This window comes from Lepisosteus platostomus, chromosome 15 (genome assembly GCF_059453375.1).
Source record: "Lepisosteus platostomus isolate fLepPlt1 chromosome 15, fLepPlt1.hap1, whole genome shotgun sequence".
NCBI classification, from domain to species: Eukaryota; Metazoa; Chordata; class Actinopteri; order Semionotiformes; family Lepisosteidae; genus Lepisosteus; species Lepisosteus platostomus.
Window position 1 is genome coordinate 467288 of NC_142625.1, and position 17497 is coordinate 484784.

General features: G+C 53.5%; 6 non-coding genes across 6 annotated transcripts; all 6 read left to right on the forward strand.

Moving 5' to 3' along the window:
* The first annotated feature begins 626 nt into the window (after positions 1-626).
* LOC148647365 (U2 spliceosomal RNA) lies at positions 627-818 on the forward strand. Its single transcript, XR_015927111.1, has one exon. It is a non-coding gene; the product is annotated as a U2 spliceosomal RNA (small nuclear RNA).
* An 869-nt stretch (positions 819-1687) lies between these two features.
* Positions 1688-1878, forward strand: LOC148647366 (U2 spliceosomal RNA). Its single transcript, XR_015927380.1, has one exon. It is a non-coding gene; the product is annotated as a U2 spliceosomal RNA (small nuclear RNA).
* An 865-nt stretch (positions 1879-2743) lies between these two features.
* LOC148647367 (U2 spliceosomal RNA) lies at positions 2744-2934 on the forward strand. Its single transcript, XR_015927381.1, has one exon. It is a non-coding gene; the product is annotated as a U2 spliceosomal RNA (small nuclear RNA).
* An 869-nt stretch (positions 2935-3803) lies between these two features.
* Positions 3804-3994, forward strand: LOC148647368 (U2 spliceosomal RNA). Its single transcript, XR_015927382.1, has one exon. It is a non-coding gene; the product is annotated as a U2 spliceosomal RNA (small nuclear RNA).
* A 2864-nt stretch (positions 3995-6858) lies between these two features.
* Positions 6859-7052, forward strand: LOC148647369 (U2 spliceosomal RNA). The gene has a single exon (XR_015926884.1). It is a non-coding gene; the product is annotated as a U2 spliceosomal RNA (small nuclear RNA).
* A 5923-nt stretch (positions 7053-12975) lies between these two features.
* Positions 12976-13167, forward strand: LOC148647370 (U2 spliceosomal RNA). Its single transcript, XR_015927112.1, has one exon. It is a non-coding gene; the product is annotated as a U2 spliceosomal RNA (small nuclear RNA).
* The last annotated feature ends 4330 nt before the right edge of the window (positions 13168-17497 follow it).

A 17497-nucleotide genomic window follows, 5' to 3' on the forward strand; every position in this document is an offset into this window, starting at 1 on the left:
TATACAAGACGGCTAAGAGCAGTGAAAAAGGAACCAATGTTGTGGTTCCGACTGATGTGTGGAAAAGGGTGCAACCTAAGAGCCTGGATAACAGGCTCAAAGATTTAAACTGGATGTGTGTTTGGGGACGTCTGCCAGTGAGAGAGGTAATGCACAGACACAAGCTGGCTCGCTCAGCGATTTGCCCAAGACCTCTATGTGCAGAGGTAGAGTCCATTAGTCATGTGTTCTGGGGTTGCAGGATTGCGAAAGCAGTGTGGGGGCAGATGTCGGATCTATTTAACAAACTGGAACCGGGTTTTGTTCTATCTGGAGACAAAGTTCTTAGACGGTGGAGTAGGTCTTCGAGATCTGTGAGATGTGATCTTGTAATCTGGTTTGTAATCAGCATGGTTAAATTTGTGTTATGGGGATCGAGAAACAATTTGGTTAAACATGGTCATGTGGAAGGGGCTGGGGCAATATGTGCGAGGGTTCGTTTTGAGCTGCATAAGATGATGACAGCAGAGGTGCGTAGGTGGGGTTTTCATGCAGCCAAAGAGAAATGGAAACCATTGCTGGATTAAGGGGATGAGTTTGCCGATCGTGGATTGTGATGAATGATTTGTGATGTGGTTTTGTATTATATTGTATTGTTATAATAAATGTAAAAAAAAAAAAAAAAATCTGTTCTTATCAGTTTAATATCTGATACGTCCCCCATCGGGGGACCACATATTAAACGGATTTTTGGAACAGGGAGCTGGATCAGGAGCTTGCTCCGTCCTCTCCACGCATCGGCCCGGTATTGCAGCGCCTCCGGGAGCGGTGCACCACCTTCTCTCAGCGGTGAAAAGACAGACGTAGGTAGGTAGCTAGCTAGCTAGCTAGCTAGCGAGCGAGCGAGCGAGCGAGCGAGCGAGCAAGCAAGCGGAGTGGACTGGAGCTCCTTCTTCTCGGGTCTCGTCCCTCGTCCCTCGTCCATCTGTGTGTCTCTGTGTTCTGTCTCTCTCTCGCCCTCTCGGTTCCCGTGCTCCCTCTGTGCGCTTTCCCGCGTCTCGACTCTCTGGGCAAGCAGGCCGGCCCCCTTTTCGGCTCCCGTGCGTTTTCCCTCCAAAAAACTTAGGTTTTTCAGCCTTTTCCCAGGGAGGCAGGCGTGGCTTGCTTGCTTGCTTGCTTGCTTGCTTGCTTGTGTGTGTGTCCGTCCCCGTCCCTGCAGGCGGGCCCCTTTCGACAGCTGGGCGTTTTCCCTCCCAAAAACTTAGTATATCCACCTTTTCTTTCTTTTTTTTCGGCAGGCAGGCAGGCAGGCGTGTGTGCGCGCGCGCGCGCGTCCCCGTCCCTCCCTCCCGAGAGAGAGCTGCCCCTTGCCTCTGCCCGCAGGTGCTGGCGCTCGGCTTTCGCTTGCAGCCGGTTGGGCGCAGCTGCTGCCGGTGGGAGGGGCCTAAGCTAAGGAGGCCGGGCGGCTGGCGCCCCCTGCGGCTGCGGTCGTTGTCGGGCCGTTGACAGAAGATCAAAGAGCAGGGCCCCCGCCCGGGACTGGCAGGAAGGCAGGCGGGCAGGCAAGAGAGAGGGGGAGCAGAGTCCCGCGGCAGGCCTCTGGCTGCAGGGAGGCCGGCGGCTGCGCGGGTCCCGGGCTCCAGAGGAGTCGGCCTGCGCCACTGTGCGCCAGCGGAACGCCCGCGCGTCGGTCCGCGCCTTTGTGGGCATCGCTTCTCGGCCTTTTGGCTAAGATCAAGTGTAGTATCTGTTCTTATCAGTTTAATATCTGATACGTCCCCCATCGGGGGACCACATATTAAACGGATTTTTGGAACAGGGAGCTGGATCAGGAGCTTGCTCCGTCCTCTCCACGCATCGGCCCGGTATTGCAGCGCCTCCGGGAGCGGTGCACCACCTTCTCTCAGCGGTGAAAAGACAGACGTAGGTAGGTAGCTAGCTAGCTAGCTAGCTAGCGAGCGAGCGAGCGAGCGAGCGAGCAAGCAAGCGGAGTGGACTGGAGCTCCTTCTTCTCGGGTCTCGTCCCTCGTCCCTCGTCCATCTGTGTGTCTCTGTGTTCTGTCTCTCTCTCGCCCTCTCGGTTCCCGTGCTCCCTCTGTGCGCTTTCCCGCGTCTCGACTCTCTGGGCAAGCAGGCCGGCCCCCTTTTCGGCTCCCGTGCGTTTTCCCTCCAAAAAACTTAGGTTTTTCAGCCTTTTCCCAGGGAGGCAGGCGTGGCTTGCTTGCTTGCTTGCTTGCTTGCTTGCTTGTGTGTGTGTCCGTCCCCGTCCCTGCAGGCGGGCCCCTTTCGACAGCTGGGCGTTTTCCCTCCCAAAAACTTAGTATATCCACCTTTTCTTTCTTTTTTTTCGGCAGGCAGGCAGGCAGGCGTGTGTGCGCGCGCGCGCGCGTCCCCGTCCCTCCCTCCCGAGAGAGAGCTGCCCCTTGCCTCTGCCCGCAGGTGCTGGCGCTCGGCTTTCGCTTGCAGCCGGTTGGGCGCAGCTGCTGCCGGTGGGAGGGGCCTAAGCTAAGGAGGCCGGGCGGCTGGCGCCCCCTGCGGCTGCGGTCGTTGTCGGGCCGTTGACAGAAGATCAAAGAGCAGGGCCCCCGCCCGGGACTGGCAGGAAGGCAGGCGGGCAGGCAAGAGAGAGGGGGAGCAGAGTCCCGCGGCAGGCCTCTGGCTGCAGGGAGGCCGGCGGCTGCGCGGGTCCCGGGCTCCAGAGGAGTCGGCCTGCGCCACTGTGCGCCAGCGGAACGCCCGCGCGTCGGTCCGCGCCTTTGTGGGCATCGCTTCTCGGCCTTTTGGCTAAGATCAAGTGTAGTATCTGTTCTTATCAGTTTAATATCTGATACGTCCCCCATCGGGGGACCACATATTAAACGGATTTTTGGAACAGGGAGCTGGATCAGGAGCTTGCTCCGTCCTCTCCACGCATCGGCCCGGTATTGCAGCGCCTCCGGGAGCGGTGCACCACCTTCTCTCAGCGGTGAAAAGACAGACGTAGGTAGGTAGCTAGCTAGCTAGCTAGCTAGCGAGCGAGCGAGCGAGCGAGCGAGCGAGCAAGCAAGCGGAGTGGACTGGAGCTCCTTCTTCTCGGGTCTCGTCCCTCGTCCCTCGTCCATCTGTGTGTCTCTGTGTTCTGTCTCTCTCTCGCCCTCTCGGTTCCCGTGCTCCCTCTGTGCGCTTTCCCGCGTCTCGACTCTCTGGGCAAGCAGGCCGGCCCCCTTTTCGGCTCCCGTGCGTTTTCCCTCCAAAAAACTTAGGTTTTTCAGCCTTTTCCCAGGGAGGCAGGCGTGGCTTGCTTGCTTGCTTGCTTGCTTGCTTGCTTGTGTGTGTGTCCGTCCCCGTCCCTGCAGGCGGGCCCCTTTCGACAGCTGGGCGTTTTCCCTCCCAAAAACTTAGTATATCCACCTTTTCTTTCTTTTTTTTCGGCAGGCAGGCAGGCAGGCGTGTGTGCGCGCGCGCGCGCGTCCCCGTCCCTCCCTCCCGAGAGAGAGCTGCCCCTTGCCTCTGCCCGCAGGTGCTGGCGCTCGGCTTTCGCTTGCAGCCGGTTGGGCGCAGCTGCTGCCGGTGGGAGGGGCCTAAGCTAAGGAGGCCGGGCGGCTGGCGCCCCCTGCGGCTGCGGTCGTTGTCGGGCCGTTGACAGAAGATCAAAGAGCAGGGCCCCCGCCCGGGACTGGCAGGAAGGCAGGCGGGCAGGCAAGAGAGAGGGGGAGCAGAGTCCCGCGGCAGGCCTCTGGCTGCAGGGAGGCCGGCGGCTGCGCGGGTCCCGGGCTCCAGAGGAGTCGGCCTGCGCCACTGTGCGCCAGCGGAACGCCCGCGCGTCGGTCCGCGCCTTTGTGGGCATCGCTTCTCGGCCTTTTGGCTAAGATCAAGTGTAGTATCTGTTCTTATCAGTTTAATATCTGATACGTCCCCCATCGGGGGACCACATATTAAACGGATTTTTGGAACAGGGAGCTGGATCAGGAGCTTGCTCCGTCCTCTCCACGCATCGGCCCGGTATTGCAGCGCCTCCGGGAGCGGTGCACCACCTTCTCTCAGCGGTGAAAAGACAGACGTAGGTAGGTAGCTAGCTAGCTAGCTAGCTAGCGAGCGAGCGAGCGAGCGAGCGAGCGAGCAAGCAAGCGGAGTGGACTGGAGCTCCTTCTTCTCGGGTCTCGTCCCTCGTCCCTCGTCCATCTGTGTGTCTCTGTGTTCTGTCTCTCTCTCGCCCTCTCGGTTCCCGTGCTCCCTCTGTGCGCTTTCCCGCGTCTCGACTCTCTGGGCAAGCAGGCCGGCCCCCTTTTCGGCTCCCGTGCGTTTTCCCTCCAAAAAACTTAGGTTTTTCAGCCTTTTCCCAGGGAGGCAGGCGTGGCTTGCTTGCTTGCTTGCTTGCTTGCTTGCTTGTGTGTGTGTCCGTCCCCGTCCCTGCAGGCGGGCCCCTTTCGACAGCTGGGCGTTTTCCCTCCCAAAAACTTAGTATATCCACCTTTTCTTTCTTTTTTTTCGGCAGGCAGGCAGGCAGGCGTGTGTGCGCGCGCGCGCGCGTCCCCGTCCCTCCCTCCCGAGAGAGAGCTGCCCCTTGCCTCTGCCCGCAGGTGCTGGCGCTCGGCTTTCGCTTGCAGCCGGTTGGGCGCAGCTGCTGCCGGTGGGAGGGGCCTAAGCTAAGGAGGCCGGGCGGCTGGCGCCCCCTGCGGCTGCGGTCGTTGTCGGGCCGTTGACAGAAGATCAAAGAGCAGGGCCCCCGCCCGGGACTGGCAGGAAGGCAGGCGGGCAGGCAAGAGAGAGGGGGAGCAGAGTCCCGCGGCAGGCCTCTGGCTGCAGGGAGGCCGGCGGCTGCGCGGGTCCCGGGCTCCAGAGGAGTCGGCCTGCGCCACTGTGCGCCAGCGGAACGCCCGCGCGTCGGTCCGCGCCTTTGTGGGCATCGCTTCTCGGCCTTTTGGCTAAGATCAAGGTTTAAGCCGGCAAGCCCGCAATTCCGAGGTCTTAGTCAGAGGGTCGGGAAGGCGACGGGAGGAACGATGGAACGGGGACGACGGAGCTGAGGATCGTGGAGGCTGGAGAATTGATGCGGTGGTGCCGAGAAGGATTGCTGTGCGGTGAAGGAGAAGAGTTGCGGTGATTTGGCGAGCGGTGGAGGAGTTTGACGGCGGCGACGGTGGTTACCTGGAAGGAGCTTTGAGAGCGGTAGTTGGAGCCGGTTGGAGTCATGGCTGGGCGCTTTGGGGCGAGGAAGGAGCGGAGGAAGAACTCCATTCGTTTCTTGCTCCGAAGACGAGAAGAGCCGGGAATCTGGAAGAGAGATGAGTTTAAGGATTTGATTTTGAAGCAGTGTTTGGGTGTACGGATGTTGGATGTGTTTTGTTTACAGGACTTTTGCGAGAAGGGTATTTTTGACGTGACTTTTGTTTCCGAGACTTTGGTGTTTGATGTATGGGAGAAGATACAAGAGCGGAAAGGGGAGGCTCCTTTGAGCCTCTTTAAATTTGAACCTTGGTTTGCGGGCAATGTACAACGTATGACAGTTTTTGTGCCGGATCCTTTTGTTTCAGAGGAAGACATTGATGGCTACTTGAAGAAGTATGGGATTTTACATGGAACGGGGAAGAAAGAACTGGATTGGGAAGGAGTTTGGACTGGCAGGAGGACTTATTGGATAAGTTTGTTTCGGAATGAGCGGTCCCCGGATGGGGTATCGCATCCGCCTGGGTATTTTCGAATAGGGTCAGAAATGGGGTTCCTGGTTTATCCAGGTCAGCCCCTGACATGTAGAAGATGTTGGCAATTGGGTCATTGTGTGAGGGATTGTGAATGTAAGAATTGCATTCGATGTGGGTCACGGGGTCATATGGGGAGGGATTGTGTGCAATGTTTTTCCTGTGGGGAATATGGGCATGGGTATAGGTTTTGTGGGGAGAAAAAGGGAAGATTTGAGGTTATTGATCAGGAAATAGAAGGTAATGAGAGGTCGAGTGAGGACGGGAGTAATGATGATGGAAGTGAAGTAGGAAAGGATAGTGAGAGTAGTGTGGAAAATATGGTTGAAACGGGTGAGAGTGGTGTAGGGGAAGGTTTGAGTGAGAGTGGGGTTAAAGTTGTTCAGAGTGCGAAGGTACGGGAGAAAGAAGGGGAGGAATCTGGCATTGAAAAAAGGGTAAAAGCAAGTGTTTTATGGGTTCCCAGAAGGAGAAGGGTGGATGTACGATCGAAGGGCATGGAAGAGAATAGTGAGATTGGTATGGATGAATCTTTGAATGTGGAGAGTGTGCGGTCGAATGATAAAGGTCAGAGAGTAAGGTTAGTGGTAGGGGAGGGGACGGGGGATCATGAAGAACATGGTGTTGGTGTAGTACGGCGACGGAGGAGGAAAATTGGAGAGAATGGAAAGAGTGCGGTGGAAAGGTTAGAGGAAGGAGAAGCAAGGGGAGAAGGTTAAGTAAGAGTGGAGGGAGGTATTTTGCATAACGGGTGGGATTATGCAGATGAGAGGTGATGATGGGACTTGCATATGAAGGTGTATTTGATAGTTTTGGGAAGTTGTAATGGGGAGGGTCATAATTTTGCATGAGGGTTGAGTTTATGGTAATGAGGAATGTTGTTGGTTTGTGGGTTTTAATTATGTTATTGGAAAACTGTTGTATTGTGTTTTGATGGTTTGGGTTTGTTAATGTGATGGTTTAGGTTGAGTGGGAAAGTATTTGTTTTGTATAAAAGGATGGTTTGTTTAGTTATAAAGGGTTGGCGGCCTGAGTTGGTTAGCTTTGTTGTCTGGTGGGGTGGTTGTTGACAGGTTGATTTTGTTTATATGACTGTGAGTTCTATGGTTGTTACTGAATTGTATGGTTGTTATATGTTTGATATGAAGTATGGTTTAAGTCAAGGATTTTTGTTTATGTTTCTGGCTTAGTTGTGAGAATTATGGTTTTTGCATTTTTGTAATTAAAAAAAAAAAAAAAAAATCTGTTCTTATCAGTTTAATATCTGATACGTCCCCCATCGGGGGACCACATATTAAACGGATTTTTGGAACAGGGAGCTGGATCAGGAGCTTGCTCCGTCCTCTCCACGCATCGGCCCGGTATTGCAGCGCCTCCGGGAGCGGTGCACCACCTTCTCTCAGCGGTGAAAAGACAGACGTAGGTAGGTAGCTAGCTAGCTAGCTAGCTAGCGAGCGAGCGAGCGAGCGAGCGAGCGAGCAAGCAAGCGGAGTGGACTGGAGCTCCTTCTTCTCGGGTCTCGTCCCTCGTCCCTCGTCCATCTGTGTGTCTCTGTGTTCTGTCTCTCTCTCGCCCTCTCGGTTCCCGTGCTCCCTCTGTGCGCTTTCCCGCGTCTCGACTCTCTGGGCAAGCAGGCCGGCCCCCTTTTCGGCTCCCGTGCGTTTTCCCTCCAAAAAACTTAGGTTTTTCAGCCTTTTCCCAGGGAGGCAGGCGTGGCTTGCTTGCTTGCTTGCTTGCTTGCTTGCTTGTGTGTGTGTCCGTCCCCGTCCCTGCAGGCGGGCCCCTTTCGACAGCTGGGCGTTTTCCCTCCCAAAAACTTAGTATATCCACCTTTTCTTTCTTTTTTTTCGGCAGGCAGGCAGGCAGGCGTGTGTGCGCGCGCGCGCGCGTCCCCGTCCCTCCCTCCCGAGAGAGAGCTGCCCCTTGCCTCTGCCCGCAGGTGCTGGCGCTCGGCTTTCGCTTGCAGCCGGTTGGGCGCAGCTGCTGCCGGTGGGAGGGGCCTAAGCTAAGGAGGCCGGGCGGCTGGCGCCCCCTGCGGCTGCGGTCGTTGTCGGGCCGTTGACAGAAGATCAAAGAGCAGGGCCCCCGCCCGGGACTGGCAGGAAGGCAGGCGGGCAGGCAAGAGAGAGGGGGAGCAGAGTCCCGCGGCAGGCCTCTGGCTGCAGGGAGGCCGGCGGCTGCGCGGGTCCCGGGCTCCAGAGGAGTCGGCCTGCGCCACTGTGCGCCAGCGGAACGCCCGCGCGTCGGTCCGCGCCTTTGTGGGCATCGCTTCTCGGCCTTTTGGCCAAGATCAGGGGAGAGATTGGTGGACTGCTATCCGGGCCTGCAGACGTTTGGATCGAAGGAGAAGGTTCGTTTTGCTGTTTCCTGTTTTTTGTTGGATGTGGTTTTTTTTTTTTTTTTTGTAAGAAGGCTACGTTGAAGACCGGTGAGAAGAGCGTCGGAAGGTTGTTTTTTCCGCAATGGCCGAGGGCCAGGCCCACCCCGAGTGGGCCAACCAGGCTCCTCGGCTGAAATGGACTTTACGCTTTAAATGGGTGAGAGAGAAAGAAATGATGGGCAGATATGAGTTTGAATGCAAGATTTTATTTGGAATTTTGAATGCGATACCGGCTGAAGTGAAATGCCTACAAGGAAACAGGCCTTTTTGTTTTTTTGATGCTACGTTTAATAATGACCAGATTTATAAGAGAGTCTCTGGGAGATGTGAGGAGATGAAGAACAATGAATTGCTACAGGACTTTGCGATCTTGGGTCTGGCTCAGGACGATGTGAGATTTCTAATAGTGAACATGCATGACCCTTTCATTGGGGATGACATCATTACTGCTTACCTGTGGAGACACGTGGATGTCCTGGCAGGTCCCCAAATAATTGGTGATAGATTTCGGGTCTGGAATGGGAGACGCAGATATCAGGTGCGACTCAGGCGGAATGCTAGTAACCCGGATGGGTTTTCGCACCCCCCGTCGGCCTTTTCTATGGGTCAAAGCAAGGGTTATATATACTATCAGAATCAGCCTTCTTACTGTAGGAAATGTTGTTCCTTTGGACATATGGATAAGGACTGTACTGCCACCTCTTGTTTGAGGTGTGGAGCACGGGACCACACTAAGGGGAGATGTTATCAGAAAACTTGCTCTCTGTGTGGGAATGCAAATCATTTATATAGAGACTGTGTATGGAGAGACCCGGAGATGGCCAGGGAGCAAGAGAGAGGCTACCCAGATGCCGTTGAGGAGGCAACCGACTCGGAACAAGAAGGAGAGGAGGAAGAAGTAGGAGGAAAGGAAGGTAAACAAAATGAGAAGACAGAGGGAAACAAGAACGAAACGGTCGGGATAGGTGGAGGCAAAGAGATCGAGAGTGAGGGGATAGCAGAGGTGGATGTGAGTGAAGCATCAGATAATGGTTTGGACAGTAGCGGTAGCTTACCTGCTGGTCAGGTGGCTAGAGCCCTGGACTTGTTTGAGCCCCTGCCGCAAGAAGGCCTGGCGATGGATTTGGGTGATTTCGACATGGAAGGGAATGTGGCAGTCCAGAAAAGGCCAAGGGAGGATTCCGAAGAAGAGTCACCTGCGGGGGAGGAGAAGAAGGCCAAGGAGGATGCTCCTACAGAGGAGGATGTAGAAGAAGGCATGGTGATGGAATCCCCCCCAGAGCGGGAGGAAGTCGCAGCCTCGGTTTGGGGTCAGAAGGGGCTCCTGCCAAAAGGAAGGTTAAAGGAGTCGACTTACCTGCGCTGCGTTTCGGTGGATCCGAACGTGGTGCAGTCCCAGTCAGAGGAGGAAAGCTCAACACCTTATAGGACGACCGATACAAGTTCCTCGGAGACAGACAGCTCCGCAGAACCGGATGTAGATCCTGGAGGGAGAGATGGAGGGAGGTCAACATGACCTTCAAAATTTTAACTGTAAATGTTAGGGGACTGAAAAACAGGTCTAAAAGAATTGCTGTTTATAAAGTTTTGCGTGAATATAAGGTTGATATTTGTTTTTTACAGGAAGTGCATTTGGGTGGAAATACAGATGTGAAACGGTTTTCTAAAGACTGGGATTTGGGGAAGTCCTTTTGGTGTGTGGGGGGAGTACACTCTTCTGGGGTGGGTATATTATTTGGGAATAATCATATTGACATTACAGAAACTTATATGGTGCGGCCAGGGAGAATCCTTGTGGTGGATGGGGTATATTCAAATATAAAAATGAGATTTATAGTCGTCTACGCACCGGCGGATAGGACGTCAAGGGGGAGTTTTTTTTCCGAGCTAGTCCCCTGGTGTGTGACTAATAGAAAATTAGTGATTGCTGGCGACTTCAACGAAGATTTAAATAAAAGAACAGCAGGATCCTTAGAAATTAATAAACTGCTGAGGGATTTTGATTTATTTGATAGTTTCTGTCTTAAAGGGCCAGCAACAGGTGGGTTGGTTCCCCCAGTTACTTGGAGGAATGCAGCAGGGGCCGCTAAAAGACTGGATTATGTATTTCTGTCTCGAGGTTTGGTGATTGTTAAAGCCTCGGTCGTACCCTTTTATTTTTCCGATCATGAATTGTTGGTGGTTGAGGTGGAAGGGGTGGGGGTTAAGTTTGGTCCAGGTTACTGGAAATTAAATACAGCTGTACTGAATGAGGATGGCTACAAAGAGTTAATTAGGGATAAATGGTTTTTTTGGTTAGGACAGAAACAAGAGTGGCCATCGTTAATTGAATGGTGGGAGTATGTCAAGTGGCAGGTTAAGGAAATTTCAATTCGGTACTGTAAGTGTCGAAATCAAAGAAGGAATTTCGAAGTGAGGAGGCTTCAAAAAGTGTTGGAAAATATGTATGAGGAGACAAACAAAGGTGCAGATTTTAATTTCTCGAAAGCTCAGGAGTTAAAGGCGCGATTGAGAGAACTTTATCTTAGACAGTCCAGAGAGTTTCTAACCAGAGCTGGTATCGGCTTCCTGGATGGACAAGAAGAGGTCTCAGGCCTGCTTTTTAAATCGGTTAAAGCCAAGCGGGTTAAAAGAGCATTCGGGAGCTTGTTTACAGCAGAAGGGGACGTGGTAAGTACTCCGCATGAAATGTTGGAGGAAGCCGTAAAGTATTTTACTACGTACTTCAATAAGAGGGAAGGGGAGTCAGTAAAGGGGGTCGGTGGTTTGGAGTATATTGAGAAGAAGGTTAGTGCTGAGGAAAATAGGGCTTTAGTGATGCGCATGGATCTAGCCGAAGTTGAGGGGGCTACTCGGAGAATGAAGACAGGGAAAGTTCCGGGGGTTGATGGTATCCCGGTAGAATTTTATCTCACTTTCTGGGACTTGATAGGTCCATCGATGCTCGAAGTCTTTCAAGCAATTCTAGATGGGGGAACTTTGGGAGATACAATGGCACAGGGAGTTTTGTCTCTGTTATTTAAGAAAGGTGATCCTAAGAGGCTAGAAAATTGGAGGCCTATTCAATTGTTGTGTGTTGAATATAAAATCCTGGCAAAAATATTATGTGACAGGATAAGGAAAGTATTGCCATCAGTAATACAGCCGGATCAGACCTGTGGCGTGGCGGGTAGGTCCCTACACTGGAACCTCGGCCTGCTTAGAGATACCATTGCTTGGGCAGAAGACAGACATCAGTGTCTGATGATAGCTAGTCTAGATCAGGAGAAAGCATTTGATAGGGTGGATCATCAATGCTTATGGGATGTGTTGGATCGTTATGGGGTCAGCAGTTGCTTTATCTCTTGGCTGAAAGCCCTGTATGGAGGAGCTTCCACCAGAGTCAACATAAATGGTTTTATGAGTGAACCCTTCGACGTAAGAAAGGGTGTTAGACAAGGATGTCCGTTGTCTCCAATTCTATATGTAATCTATATAGAGCCACTATTAGAGTTGATAAGACGAGATAGAAAGGTTGAGGGTATAGTGATCCCGGGAAGCGGAGGCCTCCAAACCAAAGTGTTGGCCTACGCGGATGATATTGTTCTAACTTTGAGCTCTGACAGAAGCCTGTTAGTCGCCTTGGAGCTGATAGAAGTCTTCAACCAATGCACAGGTGCAAGACTAAATAGAAATAAGAGTAGTGTGCAGTATTTTGGTCCATGGAGTAACAGGGATGAGGTGGTAGGAGGTCTGTCTCTGGAAATGAATTCCTTGAAAATATTAGGAGTGCAGTTTGATAGGGAAGGGACTGGAAGAAGGAATTGGGAGACTCGATTATCCCAGGTGAATAGTAAACTTGGTCTATGGAAGAAAAGATCATTGTCCTATTCAGGGAAGGTTTTGGTACTTAAAGGTGACATTCTACCAAGTCTTGTGCACATTGCAAAGGTTTTTCCTATGCCAGTTTGTTTTAGACGCTCTTTAACGAAGATGGTTTTTGACTTTGTATGGGGGGGTGGTTATGAATATGTGAAACGTCTAGATATGTACAGGAACATCAGTGAGGGGGGTAGAGAAGTTCCAGATCTGCCAATCAAACTAGACGCCATTTTTGTGGCTGACCTGTGTAAAGCAGTAGATGACAAGATCTTATACAAACATCAGTTTTTTGTGCGGTTGTGGTTCGCTTGGGTCGTCAGGCCCTCAGAAGTGTGGAGGAACGACGTTCCCAAGGCTGAAGTTTTACCGTGGTTCTATGAGCATGCGGCCGCATGGTTAAGGAAGTATGTAAAAGATGCAGACAGGTCAGTGATTGTCTCCCACAGGCTCTTATACAAGACGGCTAAGAGCAGTGAAAAAGGAACCAATGTTGTGGTTCCGATTGACGTGTGGAAAAGGGTGCAACCTAAGAGCCTGGATAACAGGCTCAAAGATTTAAACTGGATGTGTGTTTGGGGACGTCTGCCAGTGAGAGAGGTAATGCACAGACACAAGCTGGCTCGCTCAGCGATTTGCCCAAGACCTCTATGTGCAGAGGTAGAGTCCATCAGTCATGTGTTCTGGGGTTGCAGGATTGCGAAAGCAGTGTGGGGGCAGATGTCGGATCTATTTAACAAACTGGAACCGGGTTTTGTTCTATCTGGAGACAAAGTTCTTAGACGGTGGAGTAGGTCTTCGAGATCTGTGAGATGTGATCTTGTAATCTGGTTTGTAATCAGCATGGTTAAATTTGTGTTATGGGGATCGAGAAACAATTTGGTTAAACATGGTCATGTGGAAGGGGCTGGGGCAATATGTGCGAGGGTTCGTTTTGAGCTGCATAAGATGATGACAGCAGAGGTGCGTAGGTGGGGTTTTCATGCAGCCAAAGAGAAATGGAAACCATTGCTGGATTAAGGGGATGAGTTTGCCGATCGTGGATTGTGATGAATGATTTGTGATGTGGTTTTGTATTGTATTGTATTGTTATAATAAATGTAAAAAAAAAAAAAAAAATCTGTTCTTATCAGTTTAATATCTGATACGTCCCCCATCGGGGGACCACATATTAAACGGATTTTTGGAACAGGGAGCTGGATCAGGAGCTTGCTCCGTCCTCTCCACGCATCGGCCCGGTATTGCAGCGCCTCCGGGAGCGGTGCACCACCTTCTCTCAGCGGTGAAAAGACAGACGTAGGTAGGTAGCTAGCTAGCTAGCTAGCTAGCGAGCGAGCGAGCGAGCGAGCGAGCAAGCAAGCGGAGTGGACTGGAGCTCCTTCTTCTCGGGTCTCGTCCCTCGTCCCTCGTCCATCTGTGTGTCTCTGTGTTCTGTCTCTCTCTCGCCCTCTCGGTTCCCGTGCTCCCTCTGTGCGCTTTCCCGCGTCTCGACTCTCTGGGCAAGCAGGCCGGCCCCCTTTTCGGCTCCCGTGCGTTTTCCCTCCAAAAAACTTAGGTTTTTCAGCCTTTTCCCAGGGAGGCAGGCGTGGCTTGCTTGCTTGCTTGCTTGCTTGCTTGCTTGTGTGTGTGTCCGTCCCCGTCCCTGCAGGCGGGCCCCTTTCGACAGCTGGGCGTTTTCCCTCCCAAAAACTTAGTATATCCACCTTTTCTTTCTTTTTTTTCGGCAGGCAGGCAGGCAGGCGTGTGTGCGCGCGCGCGCGCGTCCCCGTCCCTCCCTCCCGAGAGAGAGCTGCCCCTTGCCTCTGCCCGCAGGTGCTGGCGCTCGGCTTTCGCTTGCAGCCGGTTGGGCGCAGCTGCTGCCGGTGGGAGGGGCCTAAGCTAAGGAGGCCGGGCGGCTGGCGCCCCCTGCGGCTGCGGTCGTTGTCGGGCCGTTGACAGAAGATCAAAGAGCAGGGCCCCCGCCCGGGACTGGCAGGAAGGCAGGCGGGCAGGCAAGAGAGAGGGGGAGCAGAGTCCCGCGGCAGGCCTCTGGCTGCAGGGAGGCCGGCGGCTGCGCGGGTCCCGGGCTCCAGAGGAGTCGGCCTGCGCCACTGTGCGCCAGCGGAACGCCCGCGCGTCGGTCCGCGCCTTTGTGGGCATCGCTTCTCGGCCTTTTGGCCAAGATCAGAAGGCGCGTGGCCTGACCGCGGCTGGACGATTCAAAAGAGACGAGAAGGGCGGCAGAGGAGAGACGGAGGAATACAGACGGAAGGATCCTACGAAGGCGCAGACGACCGGGAAGAAGGCATTGGACCAACACCTGGGGGAACCGGATTCACGAGCCACCACTGGAATCGCTCTGGGTTGAGCCCAGGGGGTGAAGGTGGGGCTCCCAGATGACGGCGGCCGGTGAGTGGGATCCTTTTTTAGCGACCGTGAACCCTCTGTCCCGTGAGGGACAGATGAGGTGCACGGTGCGCTTTATCTTAAAGAAGAAAGAGGATGCGGGAGTATGGATGGTCAGGACACAGTTCGAGAGAAAGATTTTGTTCGATGTGTTGAACATTAAGAAGATCAATATTTTGGGAGTACAGGATTTTCAGGTGAAGAATATCTATGATGTCACGTTGACTACGAACTACGAATGCCGAAGGGTGTGGGATATGGCTAACGACTTGAAGGAAATTGACCCTCTTGCAAAATTTATTATTGAACCTCTGTTCGCCCGGGAGTTGAGACCAGTAACTGTGCATATGTATAACCCTCATGTGCCCGAGATTGATATAGCCATCTTCCTAAGAAGATACCTTGATATCCAAGGGGAGGGGAAGAAAATCTTGGATGAGGAAGATATATGGACTTTTAAGAGACGGTATATGGCAAGGTTTCGGCCGTGTAAGACCTCCCCTGGGGGGGTGCTACACCCTCCGGCATCCTTTTATATCGGGCCAAATAAGGGGTATTTGAGTTACGCTGGGCAGCCTAAAACCTGTAGGAAGTGTGGCCAGGAAGGACATGTGGTAGCAGACTGCACGGAACAGCTTTGCAGGCGCTGCGGTCAGGTCGGGCACTCGGCAGTGTCCTGCCGTGAGGCCAGGGTGTGCAACCTGTGCGGGGAACAAGGCCACATGTATAGGGCGTGCCCGCAGAAAATTAAGACCTTTGCGTCCGTAGTTGCAGACAAGGGAGAGGAACAAGCCGGACCATCGGTGAGAACAAGGAGGAACGATGAAGAGGGCACTCACCTGAATGAAGATCTTGCCCTCCAGGAGGTTGGCACTGATGCTCTGGCTCAGGTTTTGGACCCGGAGCCCCAGGCGTCCAGATCGGGTAGGCAGGACCTCCTCGCTGGATTACCGGAGATGGGAGCGAATGAGGAACCCGGGGAGAAGGAACCCTCAGAATCCGGCTGGATGAAACCAAAAAGGAGGGGAAAAAAGTCAAAGAAGAGGGAGAGAACCGCCTCGGACGAAGACAACACAGGGGTGGTAGAGAAGAAGTACAAAGAGATTGACATTCCGTCGGAGGAAGAGGCTGGCATGGAAGAGGAAGACTACTCTGATTCAGAGGTACAGCCTCAAAAGGAGGGAGACTATAATCCAGACGAGAGCCGGGAAATGGAGGAAGACCCCAGCATTGAGGGAGAGGTAGTGGGGAGTCCTGCGGAAGAGGAGGACAACGACTCTCCAAAAGACCCAGGCCCGGTAGAGGAAGGGGAAGAGGAGGAGAGAGAACCCCCCCAACCCACATCTGAAGCAGGGGGGTCAGTAACCACCCACGTTTCTGTCGCACGCCCCCAGGTCGTAATGCCCGGGGACGTGGCGATTGGCTCCGAACTTTGTCTACAGCCTGAGAGATCCTCCGATTCGGACTCGGACGCCTCACTGCCCCTCAGCGGTGTAACGGCTCAGGAAGAATCTCCCCCGTCCTTTTCCCCCGTTACATCTCTCAGCGACGCTATGTCGCCAAATGTAGACGGTATGGAAGATGCCCTGCATGGCCTTCTGGGTTCACTGTATTGAAGGCTACTTTCATGAGCGAGAGAGATGGGAACCTCCCCCCCTCTCGAGGCAGAGTGCATTCTCTGCTCCATTAACACCAGGGGTCTTAAAGATAAGATCAAACGTAACGGCGTCTTTGAATTCCTGGCTGAAAGGCGGTTTTCTTTTTGTTTCCTACAAGAAGTCCACCTCGGATCAGAGAGAGACGTGTCCGAATTCAGGAAGGACTGGCGTACTGGGGACTCTTGGTGGAGTGTGGGGGGTGTGCATTCCTCGGGGGTGGGGATCCTTTGCGGGACTCCTAATTTCTCTCCAAGCGAGGTTGTCTCTGTAATTCCAGGGAGGCTGTTGGTAGTGGATGGTGTGTGGGAGTGTATGCGTGTGCGTGTGATTGGAGTGTATGCACCAGCGGATAGGCGCCTTCAGGGGGCCTTCCTGAGAGAGTTAGAGCCCCTCCTCTATACAAATAGAGTGGTACTGATGGGTGGAGATTTTAACATCGATCTCGGTGATGTGAGTGGTTCGGGAGTGAGTGGTCTGCGTGAGATTGCACAACGTTTCAAACTGCATGACTGTTTTGGTGATTTTGGCCCGGCCTCCAAGGCTTATACCTGGAGTAATGGGCGAGGGATATTCCGAAGGCTAGATTATGTATTCACCACCCTAAAAGGGGTGACTCGGGCCAGGCAGGTGGTTCCAGTATGGTTCTCTGACCACCTCTTACTGTCGGCAACTGTGACCTCTGATGGTTTCCGGACAAGACCACAGCACTGGAAGCTGAACACGCAGGTCCTGTCCGAGGAGAAATATCTTACTCGGATAGTTGACCTGCTGTGCGGCTTCCAGAGGAAACGGTGGAGGTTTCCTACGGCGGTCCTCTGGTGGGAGGCCTGTAAAAAGGCCATCGCCAAGGCCTCCGTGAGTTACTGTAGGCACAGGAGATCTGTGGGTAAGGCGGCGCTAGCTAATTTACAAAAAGAGCTAGAAGGCCTATATGTGGCGTTTAATGAGGGTGGTTCCTTCGACGCAGCAAAAGCCACAGAAATCCGGCACGCTTTGAGCGAGACCTGGTCCTCGCGAGCTAGAGAGTTCCTGTTCAGGCTCAAGGGTGAGCTTTTGGAAAGCCATGAGAAGTGCTCGTCCCACTTCTTCGGCGCGGTCCGCGCGCGGCAGGCAAGGACCAGCTTCGAGGCGCTACGGAAGGTGGATGGCTCAGTAACACAGGATGGGCTTGAAATGGAGGAGTGCGCCTCGGAGTTTTACAGGTCCTTGTTTGCGGAAAAACCCGTGGACGCGGGCCGTTGGGAGAAGTGGTTGACGGGCATAGACGGGCGAACTGAGGTTCCTCTGGGCTTGGACGGGGATCTAACGGCCGCGGAGGTGAAGGAAGCCATGGCCGGCCTGCGTCGGGGAACCGCCCCCGGCGTCGACGGCCTGCCCATAGATTTCTATGTTGCCTTTTGGGACACGCTTCAGCCCATGCTCATGGAGGTCTTCCGGGAAATACTGCAAGTCGGGGAGATGGGAACAACAATGAAGGTAGGAGTCTTGTCTCTTATCTTCAAAAAGGGTGATAAGGCAGATCTGGAAAACTGGAGGCCGATCCAGTTACTCTGCACCGA